The 18,842-nt window shown below is 41.8% G+C and overlaps 1 protein-coding gene and 1 pseudogene across 2 annotated transcripts in view; one reads left to right on the forward strand and one right to left on the reverse strand.

Annotated features, from left to right (window-relative positions):
* Positions 1 to 650, reverse strand: part of LOC108178687 (GTP-binding protein 4 pseudogene) — a 32,602-nt pseudogene extending 31,952 nt beyond the window's left edge.
* The window catches only part of ZC3H12B (zinc finger CCCH-type containing 12B), a 547,765-nt gene that overhangs the window by 32,308 nt on the left and 496,615 nt on the right, over positions 1 to 18,842 (forward strand). The gene's annotated exons all lie outside the window — the stretch shown is intronic.

Below are 18,842 nucleotides of genomic sequence, written 5' to 3' on the forward strand. Positions count from 1 at the left end.
ATCTATAACCTGTCAAAATAGGTACTTATAATCAGCTCAAGTGTAAAACACAGAGTAGGTTATAAATGCATAGGTCTGGAATCCACATCTGCTCTCACCACCTTATTGATGAATCTGGGTTTCCAGGCATTTGGGCACCCACATAACAGCAGAGTTCTCATATATGTGTCAACTGTTGTTAAATGAGATAAATACTGATTCACTTGTTCAAAATATTCCAAACCCTTCTGCTATGTCTTGATAATAGTGCACATTCACCTGAGGGCAGTATGCTTCAACCACTTAAAGCTATAAGAGAGACTCACCATATTTCATAAGCTACACATAATCTTTAGCAAAATTGTCAGTTAAATTTTGGACAATATTTATTTGTCTAAGGAATCAGCTTGTAATGATCCTTGTCAGGGAGATATTCACAAAACCAGTAAAATGGATCAATATCATCCAATTTGAAGAAATCCACTAGAATCTATCATGGTAATACTGTTAAATAAATTTGACTTTTATGTTGTTAAAATATCTCCTGATGAATTTGGTAATGTATACAAATAACTGTTGGAATGTTTTGTTGAGTCTTTCTTAACGTTAGTTCAAAAAAGTCTTTGGCAGATGGCACCCATGGTAAACTTCTTGAAGTTGTAGTGCACCATGTTCATGGTGGAGTGCCACATTAATGTGTTCATTTTTTTTGTATCCTGGCCTTCCATAGAAAAACCTTTCATGGTGTATAATCCATTTAACGAGCTATTGAATTTGGTTTCCTAGCATTTTTTTGAGGATTTTTGCCTCTGTTCACAGTTATTGGTTATTTTTCTTTCTTTTTTTTTTTTTTTTTTGGTGGGGGTGATATCTTTGTACCGCTTTCTTATTAGGGTAATAGTGTCTTTGTAAAATGAGTTCAGAAGTGTGTATTCCCCTTCAATATTTTTGGACAATTTTAAAGAAAGATTTATTTATTGATTTGAAAGGCAGAGTTACTGAGAGGCAGGAAGAGACAGATAGAGATCTTCCATCTGCTTGTTCGTTCCTCAAATGGCCACGGCAGCCAGGGCTGGGCCATGCAGAAGCTGGGACCCTGGATCTCCATCTGGGTCTCCCATGTGAGTGGCAGGAGCCCAGTCACTTGAGCCATCTTCTGCTACTTTCTCAAGTGCATTAATAGGGAGCTGGATTGGATGTGGAGCAGCTGGGACTCAAACTGATGCCCATATATGGTATGTCAGTGCCACAGGCAGTGGTTTAACCCATTGCACCACAATGCTAGCCTCAATTTTTTAGAAGATTTTGGGAAAGACTGGCATTAACACTTTAAATTTTAGTGGGATTCACTGGTGAAATTATTCAGTCCTGGCTATGTTTTGTTGGTGTCGCTCCCCCTCTTCGTGGAGGAACGACACAGGACCCTGCGCTGTTCTTTCGTCTGCTCGGCCCTCCCCGGGTTTGCTGCTGGTTCTTCCCGGGTTGGCTGCTGTCCCTTCCACCTCCGTGGAAGGGCAGTTCCCCCTGGCCACATTCCCCACTTCCGCAGGGGAGCGGCACTCCGCTGGCCGGCTCTCTGGGGGCTGCACAGGTGTTCCCTTAGATGTTCCCCTTAGATGTTCCTGGTGCAGGCCATCTCTCTCCTCCTTTATAGTCCTCCTCTGCCAATCCTAACTCGGCTGCCCACACGCCGAGTACGCTGCTCTCCTCCAATCAGGAGCAAGTCCTACAGTTTATTAGCTGAACTGGAGGCAGCTGTGTAGAAGCTGTTTACTTCTCTCCCAGCGCCATATTGTGGGAGAGCAGATGCATAGAATAAGTCTTAATTCCAGTAACTCAGTCCAGTCCGGGCTGCTCCCCACAAATCCCCCTTTCTTTTTATTTTTGGCGTTGATAAGCGCCTGTCTTCGGTGTCCCGCGGCACACACTCTGCTCTACTTGCTAGAGTTGCCACAGGTTCTTACAAGTCCTATCAATCAGGCAAACCGAATCCGGGTCCTCTCTTCGCCATGTTGTGAGGAGGTTTTTAGGCGCTGATGCGTGCCTGTGTTCGGTGACCTGCGGCTCACACTCTGGTCGAGCCGCCTGCTGGCGCTTACCGCCTTAATCAGGCAGACCGAATCCAAGCCTCCTAATTGCTGTATTGTGGGGAGGCCTTACTGATGTTAATTCGTGCCTGTCTTCGGTGACCTGCGGCGCATAAGTTGCTAGCCGCCGCAGGTGCTCATCGCCTCACTAATCGGGCAGACCGAATCTAAGCTTTCTCATTGCCATGTTGAGGGGAGGCCTTTCTATTTCTCTATTTCTCTATCTCCGGGCATTCCTATTTCTCCCATTTTACTTCTGTCTGCCAACATTCCCATTTCTCTCATTTTACTTCTAAACTTCTGTTTCTCTTATCCCTGCGGCTTTCCTGCGCCCGCCCCGAGGCTGCTTCTTGGCGGCTTTCCGGCTCTGAGCCGCTTCAGCCCGCGCCTCTCTCATCTGCGCGGCTTCTCGGCTCTGCGCGGCTCGGCTTTGCGCGCACACTCCGCGGTCTCGCACTAGCCCTTTCGCGTCTGAACCACGGCCTCGCGCCAGCCCCGCATTCCCTATCTATTCACGCCCCGTGCTCTCTCTGCACGCGGCGGCTTCCGCGAGTCACACAGCGTAGCTTGCGTCTCCACCGCTAGCATTCAATCCAAGTTCCCCGGGCTAGCCTGGCGAATTCAACCCAGCTTACGTCTCCGCCCCACGGTTTGGCTTCCCGTCCTTTGCTCCCCGGGCTAATCAGACGGATCCCAACCAGGCTTACGTTTCCGCTTCTGGTTTTAACTTTTCGCCCCCTATTCCCGGGCTAACTTGAGAATCCCAAAGTGGCTTTCGTCTCCGCCTTGGCCTGCCCCCCGCGGCTTCAATTTCCCTAACATTTTTCTCTACCCGGTATGTTTCCCCAAGCTTTCCTCCAACAATACTCCTCCCTCATTTCTCCTGGCCTCTCCCCACAGTCCGCATCCGAGTCTGTTTGTTCTAGCTTTCACTTTCACTTTCGACCTTAGAGATTTCTCCCAGCTTCCCCCCGTAGTCCGTATCTGAGTCTATGCCTAGGCTTTCAATAGCTTCTTCCGGCACCTTTTTCGTCCGGCTTTTCCCTAGGCTGTTTGCTAGTCTCTCTCTCTCCGGTATTTTCCACTTCTTCCCGTTTCTTCCCTCCTAAGTTTCATATCTGTCCTAGGTTTCCTATCCGAGTCACGGCACCATTATGTCGCTCCCCCTCTTCATGGAGGAACGACACTAAACCCTGCCTAGGCTTCATATCCGAGTCACGGCACCATTATGTCGCTCCCCCTCTTCGTGGAGGAACGACACAGGACCCTGCGCTGTTCTTTCGTCTGCTCGGCCCTCCCCGGGTTTGCTGCTGGTTCTTCCCGGGTTGGCTGCTGTCCCTTCCACCTCCGTGGAAGGGCAGTTCCCCCTGCCACATTCCTCACTTCCGCGGGGGAGCGGCACACCGCTGGCCGGCTCTCTCGGGGGCTGCACAGGTGTTCCCTCAGATGTTCCCCTTAGATGTTCCTGGTGCATGCTGTCTCTCTCCTCCTTTATAGTCCTCCTCTGCCAATCCTAACTTGGCTGCCCACACGCCGAGTACGCTGCTCTCCTCCAATCAGGAGCAAGTCCTACAGTTTATTAGCTGAACTGGAGGCAGCTGTGTAGAAGCTGTTTACTTCTCTCCCAGCGCCATATTGTGGGAGAGCAGATGCATAGAATAAGTCTTAATTCCAGTAACTCAGTCCAGTCCGGGCTGCTCCCCACAGTTGGGAGTATTTTGATTACTCATTCAATATCCTTACTAGTCATAGGTATATTCAGATTTTTTTATATCCTTATGATTCAGTCTTGATAGGTTGAGTCTTTCTAAGAATTTTTCGATTTCTTTTAGATTATTCATTTGTTGACATATGATTGTTTTAGTTTCTTATAATCCCGTTAATTTCTGTGACATCAGTTGTAATGTCCCTTTTTACATTTCTGATTTTATTTGCTCCTTTTTCTTAGTCTAGATGAAGGTTTGTCAATTTAGTTTATCTTTTCAAGAAGACAACTTTTGTTTAGCTTTTCTATTGTTTTTCTGGTATCTATTTCATTTATTTCTATGGTGACATTTGCTATTTCCTTCCTTCTAATAGATTTGGATTTATTTTTTTCTTCTATTTCTAGTTCCTTGAGATATAAAGTTAGGTTATTAAGTAAGATGTTTATCTTTTGATTTAGGTATGTATCTCTATGAACTTCTCTCAGTATTACTTTTGCTGCTACATACTGTAATTTTGATATGGGTATTTTTGTTTTCATCTGTTGCAAGATACATTTCTCTTTGTGATTTCTTATTGCATTTATTAGTTGATTAAAGTTTATTGTTTAATCTATATGTTTGACATTTCCAATTTTCCTTCAGCTGTTGACTTAGAGTATAATTCTTCTGTGGTTTGAAAAGATACTTGGCACAATTTTGGTCTTCTTGAATTTGTTAAGGAAGATTGGTATTATTGTGTTAAATTTTGGTAGAATTCACCAGTGAAGTCACCCAGGTTGGAGACTTTTAAATATTGATTCAATATCCTTAATAGTCATAGATATGTTCAGATTTTAGTATATTTATATAAACATAAACAAAATATATGGCATATTTATTTATATCTTGTTTTGTGAACTAATGTGATTTATTCTGGAGAATGTTACATGTGTATTTGAGAAAAATGTGTATTCTACTCTTGGATGTGGTGTTCTATTAATATGAGAGTACTCCAGAAAGTCTCTATGCCTTTCAAATATAATGATGATAAGAATTAAAATTTTTAAAAATAGCTTATTTTGGTTCAGAAATTTCTGTAATCCATGAGTATGAGAAGTTCATGAGTGATTTTTTAAATTAAAATCAACTTGCTTCTTTATTCTGTTCTTCCACTAATCTTTTTGTGATTCAGTCTGTAGTGTTGAGTCCTCCATTTCCGTTTTGATATTTCTATGTGATTTATCGATCCCTATTTGAAAGTGGGATTCTGAAATATCCTACTATTATTTAATACTATTTCTCCTTTCAGTTCTGTCAGTTGTTATTTCACGTATTTGTGTACTCTACTGTTTGTTGCATATGATGTTACTTGAAAAAGTGTACAGGGGTCAGCATGGTGGGTAAAGCTGCCGCCTGCAATGCAAGCATCCATATGGGTGCTAGTTCCTGACTCAGTGGCTCAACTTCATTTATTTTATTTTATTTTATTTTATTTATTTATTTAATAGAGTTACAGAGAGAGAGGGAGGGGAGGGAAGGAGGAAAGAAGAGAGCGAGAGCGAGCGAGCAAGTGACAGAGAGAAGCTTCCATCCGCTGGTTCAGTCCTCAGATGACTCCAATGGCCAGTGCTGAGCCAGGACGAAGCCAGGAGCCAGCAGCTTCTTCCAAGTCTCCCATGTAGGGGAATGGGCCCAAGCATTTGGACCATCTTCTGCTGCATTCCCAGGCATATAAGCAGGGAGCTGGACTGGAAATGGAACAGCTAGGACTTGAATCAACCACCATAGAGGATGCCAGCCCTGCAGACTGGGGCTTAACCTGCTGCTGCAGCACTGACCCCTGTTCCAGTTCTGATCCAGCTCCCTGCTAATGGCCTGGGAAAAGCAGCAGAAGATAGTCCAAATGCTTGGGCCCCTGAATCCATGTGGGAGAGCTGGAGGGAGCTTCTGGTTCCTGGCTTTGGCCTGGCTCAGCCCTGGCCATTGCAACCATCTGGGGAGTGAACCAGTGAATGGAAGAGCTCCCCCCCATAACTTTCCTCTATGACTTTCAAATAAATAAATATTTTTATTAATTTATTAAAAAATTTTTAAAAAAATTTTTTTAACTTTTATTTAATGAATATAAATTTCCAAAGTACGATTTATGGATTACAATGGCTTCCCCCCCATACCGTCCCTCCCACCCACAACCCTCCCCTTTCCCACTCCCTCTCCCCTTCCATTCACATCAAGATTCATTTTCGATTCTCTTAATATACAGAAGATCAGCTTAGTATACATTAAGTAAGGATTTCAACAGTTTGCTCCCACACAGAAACATAAAGTGAAAAATAATAGATGATTTTTTTAAATGATGATGAAATCAGATCAGACCTATTGTCATGTTTAATCCCAGTGAGAGTCAAGTTGGGAGTTGATAATTTCTTTTTTTTTTTTTAACAGAGGATCAGTTTAGTATACATTAAGTAAAGATTTCAACAGTTTGCACCCCATAGAAACACAAAGTGAAATATATTGTTTGAGTACTCGTTATAGCATTAAATCTCAATGCACAGCACATTAAGGACAGAGATCCTACATGAGGAGTAAGTGCACAGTGACTCCTGTTGTTGACTTTACCAATTGACACTCCTGTTTATGGCATCAGTAATCTCCCCATGCTCCAGTCATGAGTTTCCAAGGCTATGGAAGCCCTCTGAGTTCTCCGACTCTTATCTTGTTTAGACAAGGTCATAGTCAAAGTGGAGGTTCTCTCCTCCCTTCAGAGAAAGGTACCTCCTTCTTTGAAGACCTGTTCTTTCCACTGGGATCTCACTCACAGAGATCTTTTGCCAGAGTGTCTTGGCTTTCCATGCCTGAAATACTCTCATGGGCTTTTCAGCCAGATCCAAATGCCTTTAGGGCTGATTCTGAGGCCAGAGCGCTATTTAGGACATCTGCCATTCTATGAGTCTGCTGAGTGTCCCACTTCCCATGTTGGATCACTCTCCCCTTTATTTATTCTATCGGTTAGTGTTAGCAGGTACTAGACTTGTTTATGTGCTCCCTTTGACTCTTAGTCCTTTCATTATGATCAATTGTGAACTGAAATTGATCACTTGGAATAGTGAGATGGCATTGGTACATGCCACCTTGATGGGATTGAATTGGAATCCCCTGGTATGTTTCTAACTCTACCATTTGGGGCAAGTCAGCTTGAGCATGTCCCAAATTATACATCTCTTCCCTCTCTTATTCCCACTCTTATGTTTAACAGGGATCACATTTCAGTTAATTTTCAACACTTAAGAATAACTGTGTATTAATTACAGAATTAAACCAGTCATATTAAGTAGAACAGACAAAAAAACTACTAAGAGGGATAATGTATTAAGTTGTTCATTAACAGTCAGGGCTATGCTGATCAAGTCACCGTTTCCCATAGTGTCCGTTTCACTTCAGGAGGTTTCCTTTTTGGTGTTCAGTCAGTTGTCACCGATCAGGGAGAACATATGGTATTTGTCCCTTTGGGACTGGCTTATTTCACTCAGCATGATGTGTTCCAGATTCCTCCATTTTGTTGCAAATGACTGGATTTCGTTGTTTCTTACTGCGGTATAGTATTCTAAAGAGTACATATCCCATAATTTCTTTATCCAGTCTACCGTTGATGGGCATTTAGGTTGGTTCCAGGTCTTAGCTATTGTGAATTGAGCTGCAATAAACATTAGGCTGCAGACCGCTTTTTTGTTTGCCAATTTAAATTCCTTTGGGTAAATTCTAAGGAGTGGGTAAAATAATATCATGTATTTTGTATACAGATTTAGGGATATAATGATACTTCCCACTCTAACCTCACTCCTACCCATGTTCCCACCCTTCTTTCTCCTTCCTCTCCTAGTCCCTCTCTTAATTTTTACAGTGATCTACTTTCAGTTTACTATACACTCGTAAGATTAACCCTACTCTAAGAGTTCAACAAATAATAAAAAAAAACCACTATTTTTCAATGGTAGAGACAAGGGTTGTAATCAATAAATGAATCTCAAAATGTCAATTTCACTCCTACACTTTACATTTTTTGGTTTTCTATTACCTATCACAGATCAAAGAAAACATATGATGTTTGTCTTTTGGTGACTGGCTTATTTCACTAAGTATGGTTTCCAGTGGCATTCATTCTGTTGCAAAGGACAGGATTTAATTCTTTTTTTTTATGACAGAGTGGTATTCAAGAGTGCGTATATGACACAATTTCTTTATCCAGTCATCAGTTGGTGGACATCTGGGTTAATTCCATATCTTAGCTATTGTGAATTGAGCTCCAATATACATGGGGTACAGGTCATTCTTTCATTTGATTTCATTTCTTTTTAAAAATATTTATTTATTTATGTGATAGAGTTACACAGAGAGAGAGAAGGAGAGGCAGAGAGAGAGAGAGGAGGGTGTCCTCCATCCTCTGGTTCACTCCCCAATTGGCTGTGGCTGAGCTGATCTGAAGCCAGGAACCAGGAGCTTCTTCTGGGTCTCCCAAGTGGTTACAGGGGCCCAAGGACTTGGACCATCTTCCACTGCTTTCCCAGGCCATAGCAGAGAGCTGGATTGGAAGTGGAGCAGCTGGGACTTGAACCAGTACCCATATGGGATGCCAGCACTGCAGGCAGCGCCTTTATTTGGTATGCCATAGCGCCGGCAGTGATTTCCTTTTTTTTTTTTTTTGAGATTTTTAAATTTATTTTTATTTTTTATTTAGTAAATATAAATTTCCAAAGTACAGTTTATGGATTACATTGCTATCCCCCCCCCAATAAATTACCTCACACTTGCACCCCTCCCATCTCCTGCTCCCTCTCCCATTCCATTCACATCAACATTCATTTTCAATTCTCTTTATATACAGAAGATCAATTTAGTATATATTAAGTAAAGATTTCAACAGTTTGCACCCACACAGAAACACAAAGTGTAAAAATTCTGTTAAAGTACTAGTTATAGCATTACTTCACATTGGACAACAGATTAAGGACAGATCCCACATGAGAAGTAAGTACAAAGTGGCTCCTGTTGTTGACTTAACAATTTGACACTCTTGTTTATGGCGTCAGTAATCCCCCTAGGCTCTTGTCATGAGTTGCCAAGGCTATGGAAGCCTTTTAGGTTCGCACCATTTATTGAATAGACTGTCCTTACTCCAGGGATTGGTTTTGGATCCTTGGTCAAATATAAGTAGGCTGTAGATGTTTGGATTGATTTCTGGTGTTTCAATTCTGTTCCATTGGTCTATCCATCTGTTTCTGTACCAGTACCATGCTGTTTTGATTACAACTGCCCTGTAGTATGTCCTGAAATCTGGTATTGTGATGCCTCTGGCTTTGTTTTTGTTGTACAAGATTGCTTTAGCTATTCGAGGTCTCCTGTGTCTCCATATGAATTTCAGCATCATTTTTTCCAGATCTCAGAAGAATGTCTTCGGTATCTTGATTGGTATTGCATTGAATCTGTAAAGTGCTTTTGGGAGAATGGACATTTTGATGATATTGATTCTTCCAATCCATGAGCATGGAAGATTTTTCCATTTTTTGGTATCCTCTTCTATTTCTTTCTTTAAGGTTTTGTAATTTTCATCGTAAAGATCTTTAACGTCCTTGGATAAGTTGATTCCAAGGTATTTGATTGTTTTTGTAGCTATTGTGAATGGGCCTGTGTATACAAAGCCTGTTGATTTTTGTGCGTTGATTTTACATCCTGCTACTTTGCCAAACTCTTCTATGAGTTCCAATAGTCTCTTAGTAGAGTTCTTTGGGTCCCCTAAGTAAAGAATCATATCATCTGCAAAGAGGGATAGTTTGAGTTCTTCCTTCCCAATTTGTATCCCTTTAATTTCTTTTTCTAGCCTAATGGCTCTGGCTAGAACTTCCAGAACTATATTGAATAGCAGTGGTGAGAGTGGGCATCCCTGTCTGGTACCAGATCTCAGTGGAAATGGTTCCAACTTTTCCCCATTCTTTTTTTTTTTTTTTTTTTTTTTTAAAGGCAGAGTGGACTGTGAGAGAGAGAGACAGAGAGAAAGGTCTTCCTTTCGCCGCTGGTTCACCCTCTAATGGCTGCCACAGGCTGCGCGCTGTGGCCAGCGCACCGCGCTGATCCGATGGCAGGAGCCAGGTCCTTCTCCTGGTCTCCCATGGGGTGCAGGGCCCAAGTACTTGGGCCATCCTCCACTGCACTCCCGGGCCACAGCAGAGAGTTGGCCTGGAAGAGGGGCAACCGGGACAGAATCCGGCACCCCGACCGGGACTAGAACCTGGTGTGGCGGCATCGCAAGGCGGAGGATTAGCCTAGAGAGCCGCGGCGCTGGCCACTTTTCCCCATTTAATAGGATGTTGGCCGTGGGTTTTTCATAAATTGCTTTGATTGTATTGAGGAATGTTCCTTCCATACCCAACTTGCTTGGATATTTCATCATGAAATGGTGTTGTATTTTATCAAATGCTTTCTCTGCGTCTATTGAGATAATCATATGGTTTTTCTTCTGCAGTCTGTTAATGTGGTGAATCACATTGATTGTTTTGCGAACATTGAACGATCCCTGCATACCAGGGTTAAATCCCACTTGGTCTGGGTGGATGATCTTTCTGATGTGTTGTTGCATTCTATTGGCCAGAATTTTATTGAGAATTTTTGCATCTATATTCATCAGAGATATTGGTCTGTATTTCTCTTTCAATGCTGCATGTTTTTCCGGCTTAGGAATTAAGGTGATGCTGGCTGCATAGAAAGAATTTGGGAGGATTTCCTCTCTTTCGATTGTTCTGAATAGTTTGAGAAGAATTGGAGTCAGTTCTTCTTTAAATGTCTGGTAGAATTCAGCAGTGAATCCATCTGGTCCTGGGCTTTTCTTTGTTGGGAGGGCCTTTATTACTGATTCAATTTCTGTCTCAGTTATGGGTCTGTTTAGGTTTTCTGTGTCTTCCTGGTTCAATTTAGGTAGGTTGCATGTGTCTAGTTATCTATCCTATTCTGAAAGGTTTCCCTGTTTGCTGGCATACAAGTCCTTGTAGTAATTTCTGATAATTCTTTTTATTTCTGTGGTGTCTGTTGTTACATTTCCTTTTTTCATCTCTGATTTTATTTATTTGGGTCTTTTCTTTTTTTAGTTAGTTGGGACAGTGGTATGTCAATTTTGTTTATTTTTTCAAAAAACCAGCTCCTCGTTTGGCTGATTTTTATAATTTTTTTTGGATTCAATCCTGTTGATTTCTTCTCTGATTTTAATTATTTCTCTTCTCCTACTAGATTTGGGTCTGGTTTGCTGCAGATTTTCTAGATCCTTGAGACAAATTGAAAGCTCATCTATTTGATGTCTTTCCAATTTCTTGATGTAGGCACCTATTGATATAAACTTTCCTCTTAACACTGCTTTTGCTGTATCCCAAAAGTTTTGGTATGTTGTGCTGTTATCCTCAATTTATTTTTCCTTTCAAACTTTTATTTAATGAATATAAATTTCCAGAGTACAGCTTATGGATTACAATGGCTTCCCCCTCATAACGTCCCTCCTACCCGCAACCCTCCCCTTTCCCACTCCCTCTCCCCTTCCATTCACATCAAGATTCATTTTCAATTCTCTTTATATACAGAAGATCAGTTTAGCATACATTAAGTAAAGATTTCAACAGTTTGCTGCCACACAGAAATATAAAGTGAAAAATACTGTTTGAGTACCAGTTATAGCATTAAATCACAATGTACAGCACACTAAGGACAAAGATCCTACATGAGGAGTAAGTGCACAGTGACTCCTGTTGTTGACTTTAACAAATTGACACTCTTGTTTATGCCCCCATTAATCACCCAAGGCTCTTGTCATGAGCTGCCAAGGCTATGGAAGCCCCCTGAGTTCACCGACTCTGATCATATTTAGACAAGGCCATGGTCAAAGTGGAAGTTCTCGCTCCCTTCAGAGAAAGGTACCTCCTTCTTTGATGACCCATTCTTTCCAGTGGGATCTCACTCGCAGAGATCTTTCATTTAGTTTTTTTTTTTCCAGAGTGTCTTGGCTTTCCATACCTGAAATAGTCTCATGGGCATTTCAGCCAGATCCGCATGCCTTAAGGGCTGATTCTGAGGCCAGGGTGCTGTTTAGGACATCTGCCATTTTATGGGTCTGCTGTGTATCTCACTTCCCATGTTGGATCATTCTCTCCCTTTTTTATTCTATCAGCTAATATTTGCAGACACTATTCTTGTTTATGTGATCCCTTTGGTTCTTAGTCCTATCATTATGATCAATTGTGAGCTGAAATTGATCACTGGGACTAGTGAGATGGCATTGGTGCATGCCACCTTGATGGGATTGAATTGGAATCCCCTGGTATGTTTCTAACTCTACCGTTTGAGGTAAGTCAGCTTGAGCATGTCCTGAATTGCACATCTCTTCCCTCTCTTATTCCCACTCTTACGTTTAACAGCGATCATTTTTCAGTTAAGTTTCAGAACTTAAGAAGAATTGTGTATTGATTACAGTATTCAACCAAAAGTATTAAGTAGAACAAACAAAAAAAATACTAAGAGGGATAACATATCAAGTTGCTCATCAACAGTCAGGGTGAGGGCTGATCAAGTCACCGTTTCTCATATTGTTCATTTCACTTTAACAGGTTTCCTTTTTGGTGCTCAGTTAGTTGTCACCTATCAAGGAGAACAAGTGGTATTTGTCCCTTTGGGATTGGCTTATTACACTCAGCATAATGTTTTCCAAATTCGTAAGAGGGATCACTTTTCAGTTAAAATTTAAACACCTAAGAATAATTGTGTGTTAATTACAGAGTTCAACCAATGGTACTAGAACAAAAAAATACTAAAATGGATAAAATATTACATTTGATTTTTCTTTCAATTTCTTCTGTGTTCTCCCAGGAGCATGTTGTTCAGTCTCCATGTGCTTGCATATGTTCTCGGTATTCCTGAGCTGCTAACTTCCAACTTCATTCCACTGTGGTCTGAGAAGATGCATGATATGATTTCGATTGTTTTGTAAATCTACTTTCTCCTTGTTGATCTTCTGTCCTGTTGATCTGTCTATTTCTGAGAGTGGGGTATTGAAGACCCCCAGTAGTATTGTATTGGGGTCTAAGTCTCCCTTTAAGTCCCTTAAGAAATCTTTTAAATAAACTGGTGCCTTGTGATTAGGTGCATATTCATTGATAATCGTTATATCTTCCTGTTGAATTGATCCCTTAATCGTTATATAGTGCCCCTCTTTATCTCTCCGAACAGTTTTTCTGGTAAAGTTTATGTTGTCCGCTATTAAGATGGCTACACCCGCTCTTTTTTCATTTCTTTTGGCTGGGTTTATCTTTTTCCAGCTTTTCACTTTCAGTCTGTATGGATCTTTATTGGAAAGATGTGTTTCTTGTAAGCAGCAAAAAGATGAGTTTTGTTCCTTAAGCCAATCAGCCAATCTGTGTCTTTTAACTAGACAGTTCAGGCCATTAACATTCAATGTGACTTGATAAGTAGTAACTTTGCCCTGCCATTTGCCAAAGATATTTTCTAATATATGTTTTGAACTTCCTGTGATATTTTGCTGTGATGTTTCCTTCATTTACCTTCTTTCATATTGATGACCGTGTTTCTGTGTTTCTGTGTGCAGCACATCTTTAAGCATCTTTTACAGGGCTGTATGAGTGGTGACAAATTCTTTCAATTTCTGTTTGCTGTGAAAGGTCTTTATTTTACCTTCATTCACAAATGATAGCTTTGCAGGATATAATATTCTGGGCTGGCAGTTTTTCTCTCTTAGTACCTGGGCTATATCTCGCCATTCCCTCCTAGCTTGTAGGGTTTCTGATGAGAAGTCAGCTGTGAGTCTGATTGGAGATCCTCTGAGAGTAATCTGTTTTTCTCTTGCACATTTTAGGATCTTTTCTTTATGTTTCACTGTGGTGAGTTTAATTACAATATGTCATGTTGAGGATCTCTTTTGGTCATGTGCATTAGGGGTTCTATGAGCTTCCTGTACTTGGATGTCTCTGTTCTGCTCTAAACCTGGGAAATTTTCTGCTAATATCTCACTAAAAAGGCCTTCTAATCCTTTCTCCCTCTCCATGCCTTCAAGAACTCCTAGAACTGGAATATTGGGTTTTTTAATAGTATCCTGAAGATTCCCGACAATATGTTTTAGCTTTCTAATTTTCTCTTCTTTTCTTTGGTTTGAGTGTATCCTTTCCTGTGCTCTGTCTTCTAAGTCCGATATTCTCTCTTCTGCTTCACCCATTCTGTTTTTAAGGCTCTCTAATGTGTTTGTCATTTAATCTATTGAATTCTTCACTTCATTATGATTTCTCATCACTATCACAGTTTCATGTTCTACTAGTTGTTTCATTTCATTTTGATTCCTCCTTAATATTTCATTTTCGTGAGAGAGATTTTCAATCCTGTGCAGTTAGGATTTCTGAAGTTCAAGAATTTGTTTTTGAGAACTTCTTAATGTTCTTATCAATTTTTTGAGATCTGCTTCTTGCATTTCTTCTATCTCATCCTCTTCATAATCTTGAATTGGGGTGTCTTTTTCATTTGAGGGCATCATAGTGTCTTCCTTGTTCTTGTTACCTCTGTTTCTGCGTTTGTTTGACATTGTGGAGATGTTCTTTGTTTTCTTCTCTGTGGTGCTCTTTCTTGTTATACTATGACTCTAGATTAAGAGGACTGTCTGCTTTTGATGGATCCTTAGAGGCTGTGATGGGTGAGGCCAGAGAGCTCTGTTTGGTTCTTCAGGGTTAAGGGTGTGCCAAAGGTGACTCACTCTGATTGTTCTCTTGCTCTCTCTCTCTCTCTCTCTCTCTCTCTCTTTTTTTGACTCAGTTGGGAAGTACTTCTGCACAGCTGAGTGGAACTGAGGGTAGTTGATGTATGAAATCTGGCCCCTGTGGGTGTTCGTCTGCTCTACCCCTGGGACCACACAAAGAGTTTATGCAGCCCTCAGTGTGGTCTCAAATTTCTCTGCAGTCTCTCACCGGGTTGCCAAGGTTACCGAGTTTGTTTACTCGGTGAATTCTCTAGCTCCCCCTCAGATTTTCACAGTCTCAGTTCGTTATCTCCACACTTTTACTAGGTCCTATCCTCCTGTTATTTCTCCCTACCAGATTCAGGTTTTTCTGCTTGGCTAATGGCGGGCGCCGCTTCACATACGTAAAATGGCGCCTGCTCGTTTTCTTTCTTTTTTTTTCAATCTATACATGTTCAAGTTTTATTACAAAGTATGATGGGCAGAAAATACGGTACTTCTTAAACAGGAGGCTGAAACAGAATGATAGGGTGAAAGTTAGGTCTACTGCACTTCGGAAACAAGAAACAAAGTCATAGAAACTGTAACACTCCACGTTCAGGTGCCTTTGAAGCAGCTTTCAATGGAGATTTCCATCGTGGTTTCACAGCACAGTGTTAAAATGTATTACAAGCCCTGTGTACAGTCCTGAAATAATGTTTATATAAGGAAAATGACTACAGTTCAGTTCTGCAAAGAGACACTTCCTCTCCACCTGACCACGGGATGCCACAAAGCCTATAGCATAGAGGGAAAGTTTCAATATACCACAAGAAAGTTCATCCAGACACACTAGGCTAAAGGGCACAGAAATGAACTGGTTAGAGGTTAACATTTCAGAGAGCAGGAAATCTCCATTTTCTACATAGAGCTTTAGACAATCATGCTACAAATTCAGAGTCAGGAGGAGGAAGTCACTGACAGAGGGGTCATAAAATGCACAGCAATCAAAGTGGATGATTCACACTCGACTAAAGCGAGTCACAGCCTCAGCTCAACAATCCCCATAACACACTGTGTGCCACAATCAACCCAAGGTGAGGACATTCATTTGAAATCACAGATATCCCAAGTTCATGTTCACCGGGTTGTCCCAAAGGAGGGGGAGGTGCTTGTAAGTTCTCCAGCTCTTACACAGACTGTCAACACCTTTCTTCGTGAGTTCAAACTCTCTTTCACTTACTTGTTTCTGGTCTAATCTATTAGTCCAAGCCTTTTTGCGAAGGCATCTTTGTGTTTCCATATTTTAAAAACAACATCCAGAAAGTACCTGGAGAGGATCTAGTCCATATCTGACTTTGACCATCAGCAGCAATGACAACTGTGTGAGGAGGAGAGGGGCAGGCAAGGCTCTGCAACATGAGAACCTCAGCTGCCCGGCGGGGGCAGAGAGGACCACCGTCAGAGAGCCTGGGCCAGGGTTCGCTGGGCTTTTGCTCAGCTCAGCTCTTTTCCTGCCCAGCCTAAGTGCCAAGCATGACCCTCTTTCCTCGTCCTGGACTGTAGACAGCAAGGAGAGAAGTGAATTTTCAGGCTTCTTCTACTTCAGTGGCCTGTCCTACCTAAGAGAGCTGAAGGAGGCACAGTCCCGTGCTTCCCTCCTATGCCTGGTAAACCCGCGCTCCTGCACGTCCTTGCTGTCCAGGAACTCAGGGCCAGACCTGCAACAAGAAAGGGCTATGGTGGAGAGGAGAGAGAAGAGGGAGAAAGCCTGCATGCCTGTTTACAACTTCCGCTTCTTGCTGCTCTAAACAGCAACCAAGAGTCACAGTCCAGAACAGTCACAGGGCTTCCACGGCGCACAGACTGGGACCACCAAACATCACCTCTGGCTGCTCTGCTGTTGAGAGGAGAGCCCTCTGACCCGCTCGGTCATCCTGTCAGCGCAGTTCACCAGCATCAGATACCTGATTTACGGCCCAGGAAGGCCAACTTGGGCGAGGGCGTGGTCTCATTCCACACCCAGCTCAGACCCTCACTGCCCTTGCAAGTTGCCTGTCTGATCACACACACACCATCGACTTTCTCCAGGGTCTTAAATCTTCTAAAACTTCAGCCACAATGATCACCAAAATCTTGCCGGATTTCATTTTTTTTTCCTTTCCTGTTTCTTCCTGGATCTTAGCCAATTCTCTGAGAGCTGATTCTGGGTCTGCAAAGAAAATTCTCACCGAGTTACCACGTGCCTCTGCTCTTCAAGTCCTCACCTTGCAGGCTGGTTCTTCCCTGGGGAGGGTTCTGACTCCCCTGGATATAAACATGCAAGTCCTGGCCGGGCGTGGACCCACTCCCCAGCCCTCTGGTGGCAGAGACCTGAGGCCTGCTCTTTCCAGCAGCTTCCCCTTCCTCAGAGCAGGTGGGAGGGCACAGGTAGCTGCGGAGAGCTAGACACAGGGCCACGGCGAGCTGTGCCGGCGCTCAGAGCTGCCTGCTTCCTAGTGAGGCCCCGGGGCTGAGAACAGGTCCTCAGCCTCCCACCGGGCCAGCTGCCTGTCAATCTGAGGAGCTGAACAAATGAAGCGGAGCCTTGCTTCCGAAACCACCACAGATCTGTGCTTCCCAGAGGACCCAGAGGCTTTCCAAATCCCGAGAACCTGCTCGTTTTCTTGCTCAGCTTTGTAAGGTGAATGGAGAGAGAGGCTAGTGTCCGTGCCAGTTCCCCTTATCGCCGGCACCAATTTCATTTCATTTTGGGTAAATTCCCAGGTGTGGGATTGCTGGGTCATATGGTAGATCTATTTTCCCCTTTCTGAGGTATCTCCATACTGTCTTTCACAATGTTGTTATTAGTTTATATTCCCACCAACAGTGGAGTTGGGTAACTTTTCCCCCACATCCTCACCAACATTTATTGATTGATTCGTTGATTTCTGTATGAGAGCCATTCTGACTGGGATAAGGTGAAACCTCATTGTGGTTTTGATTTTCATTTCCCTCATGGCTAGTGATCTGAGCATTTTTTCATGTATCTGTTGCCCATTTGGATTTCTTCTTTTGAAAACTACATTTTCAAATGCTTTGCCTATTTCTTAACTGGATTTTTTTTGTTTTGTTGTTATTGAGTTTCTTCAGCCCTTTATAGATTCTGGGTATAAATCCTTAATCAGTTGCATAATTTGCGAATATTTTCTCTCATTCTGACAGTTGCCTCTTATCTTTGTTAAGTATTTCCTTTGCAGTGCAGAAGCATCTCAGCTTGATGTAATCCCATTTGTCTATTTTGAGTATTATCGCCTGTGCTTCTGGGGTCTTTTTAAAGATGTCTTTGCCTATGCCAGTGTCTCGCAGTTTCCTCAAAGTTCTCTTGTAGTAATTTGATGATATCAAATCGTAGATTTGGGTCCTCTATCAATTTAGAGTTGATTTTTGTATAAGATGTAAGGTAGGATGTCTTGTTTCAGACTTCTTCATGCGGAGATCCAATTTTCCCAACACCATTTGTCGAAGAGACTGCCCTTTCTCCAGGGATTGATGTTAACACCTTTGTCAAAGATTAGTTAGTTGTAGATGTGTGGATTGATTGCTGGAGTTTATGTTGTGTTCCGTTGTCTACTTGTCTATTTTTGTGCAGTAAAGGCTGCTTTGATTATAACTGCCCTGTAGTATGTCTTGAAATCTGGTGTTGTGATGCTTCTGGCTTTGTTTTGTTGTTTAAAATTGTTTTAGCTATTCAAGGTCTGTTGTGTTTGCATATGAATTTTTAACATCGTTTTTTCTAGATCTGAGAAGAATGCCATTGGTAAATTGGTTGGGATCACATTGAATCCGTAAATTGTTTTTGATAGTATGGACATTTTGATGATATTAATTCTTCCAATCCACCAACATAGAAGATTATTCCATTTTTGGTGTCTTCTGTTTCTTTCTTTAATATTTTTAAATTTTCATTGTAAAGTTCTTTTCATCTCCTTGGTTAAATTTATTTCAATGTATCTAATTATTTTGTAGCTATTATGAATAGGATTGATTTTACAAGTTCTTTTTCAGCCATGGCACTGTATGTATCTACAAAGGCTGTTGATTTTTGTGTGATAATTTTATATTCTGCCACTTTACCAAACTCTTTTATGAGTTTCAATAGTCTCTTGGTGGAGTCTTTTGGTTCCCCTATATATAATATCATGTCTTCTGCAAATAGGAATAGTTTGACATCCTCCTTCCCAATTTGTATCCCTTTGATTCATTTTTCTTGCCTAATGGCTCTGTCTAAAACTTCCAGGACTATATTGAATAGCAATGGAGAAAGTAGGCATCCTTTTCTGGTTCCAGATCTTAGTGAAA

Source organism: Oryctolagus cuniculus, chromosome X (genome assembly GCF_051225735.1).
Source record: "Oryctolagus cuniculus isolate XC-2025 breed Fujian yellow rabbit chromosome X, ASM5122573v1, whole genome shotgun sequence".
Taxonomy (NCBI): domain Eukaryota; kingdom Metazoa; phylum Chordata; class Mammalia; order Lagomorpha; family Leporidae; genus Oryctolagus; species Oryctolagus cuniculus.